General features: G+C 38.5%; 1 protein-coding gene across 1 annotated transcript in view; it reads right to left on the bottom strand.

The window, feature by feature from the left end:
• The window catches only part of dicer1 (dicer 1, ribonuclease type III), a 38,443-nt gene that overhangs the window by 8,442 nt on the left and 27,862 nt on the right, over positions 1 to 2,139 (bottom strand). The gene's annotated exons all lie outside the window — the stretch shown is intronic.

Genomic DNA, 2,139 nt, shown 5'->3' with positions numbered 1-2,139 from the left:
TATTGTTTAAATCTGGTGGCTAAGTGACAGGAATTGGAGATAAGTGTTGTGCATTAAACTTCACTTGCTTTGCTTAGAGCCTGCACCAACGGGGCATAGGCGCTTGTTTAATACATGGACGCTACTTTTCTGCTCCAGCAAAAACTTACTCAACACCGAAATTGATTAAATCTGGTGGCTAAGTGCCTGTTTGTATTTAAACACTAGTTATACTCAAGCACTTCTAATTTCATTATCAAAGGAGCATCAGGAGGTTGTATCAATATCTTGTTCAAATGTAGCTCAAACAAGTAGGGCTCACCTCCGTTTCCCTCACTCTTCTCTATCTCCATTACAGTCCAGTTGGTTGTGTGGTGTAATTTTAAAACCTCGGAAACCCCACACAGGTGTTTTAGAGTTATTCTGGCTGAGTAGACTCTGTTCAGGTTGAAGGTTTGATGGGAACAAATTCTTTATAGCAATAAGGATGATAAAGGTGTAATTTGTCCTGCCCTAACACGTGCAACAACACTAGCAGTGGACTCAGGAAGATGTCAATCACTCAGTCTAACCACACCCACATAGTCCTGGAAAAGGGCCGATCAGCCACATTGCTGATTGGACACATTGCCAGTCACTGTGTTCCGGGCCTTTAAGAAGACTAGACTTGGTTTTTAAAGGTTTACAGAGAAAGTGATTTGACTGATGAATTGAGATTCAACTCACACCGATGACTAATCGTTGTCATTCAGGGGGAAACCCTGATAAGCAACGCATCACCACAGCTGAAACAATGTGTTGATTAATCAATTAGTCACCTGACATAAAATCATTCTACAACAATTTTGAAAAACAATTTATCGTTGTTTGACTATTGTACTTCACTCTTCTCCTCACTCAACTGCCTGCAATCCATTCAAAATGCTGGTGCTAGGCTACTTACTGGATCAAACAGGTGCACCCATATGACCCCTGTACTCCGCTCCCTTCACCGGATCCAATTCTCAGCATAACCTATAGGGCTCTAAATGGTCAGGCCCCCGCTTATCTTGTCAATATAATTCACCTACACACTCCCTCCCGGTCTCTCAGGTCTATCAACCAATATTTGCTATTGGGGACGGAGCCTTCGGCACGCAGGCTCTGCCAACCAGCATTAGGTTTGCTGAGAATGTGGACCATTTAAAGTAAAGACTCACTTATTCAGGCTAGCTTTTGGGTAACATCTGTCTTTTATTTATTGATAATTGATAATCTGTTGTATTTTACTTTATTTTATTCTTAGACATTTTTACTTAATTGTCTATGCATATTGTAAAGCACTTTGTGGCCCTGTCTGTGAAAAGTGCTGTATAAATACAACTTACTTACTTAATTCAATTAATTTTCTAAGCAAAAAACAAAAACAAAAAAACAACAACACCCACTCTGATCTGAGAATTAGCTGCTTTTCTGCTTGTTTTATTTGATTGTAAATTGAATACATTTTGGACTGTTGGTCTGATAAGACATTTTCAGGACAAATAATAATTGATTAATCCATAAAAAAGGGACAGATTAGGAAACAGTATTGATAACAGTCATTTGTATCCCTTATACGGATAGTTTTAAACATGTATTGGCCTTTTGTCCTAACTGAGCTTGTAGACTTGTTGGAAGACGTAAAGAGTCAGAGTTGGCTTTAAAACTTTTCTTAATGCACTTGAGCTTCTGTTTTTTGTACCAAGTGCTACATAGAGATATTATCATTATCTTAATGTAGTAGCATTTTTAATATTGTTTTACTTTTTACATACATTCATCATATTATATGTAAGAGTAGAGTCTAGAGTCAGAGGCTACTGTAAATGGTGTGTTGCCAGACAAGGTGGAAGCCTGCCCTCTAGTGGCCTGACAACATCGTAACACTGACAACTTCCATGACAGAAAAGAAAAAATGAATGAACTAACAAGAATACAAATTACTACATTGTCTGCTTATATACTATCACTAAGTACAAGCATTTTGAAATCTAAGGTATAGGTCTGCAATTAACAATTACTTCCCTTGTCAATTACTCTGTCAATTATTTTCTCGATTTATCAATTAGCTTCTGGAGGGGGGCAGTAGCTCAGTCTGTAGGGAGTTGGGTTGGGAGAGATGCCACTTCACCTCCTGGG

Source organism: Etheostoma spectabile, chromosome 20 (genome assembly GCF_008692095.1).
Source record: "Etheostoma spectabile isolate EspeVRDwgs_2016 chromosome 20, UIUC_Espe_1.0, whole genome shotgun sequence".
In the NCBI taxonomy this organism is placed as follows: domain Eukaryota; kingdom Metazoa; phylum Chordata; class Actinopteri; order Perciformes; family Percidae; genus Etheostoma; species Etheostoma spectabile.
Note: the sequence above shows the minus strand (reverse complement) of the source record. Positions and strands in the feature narration are given on the sequence as shown.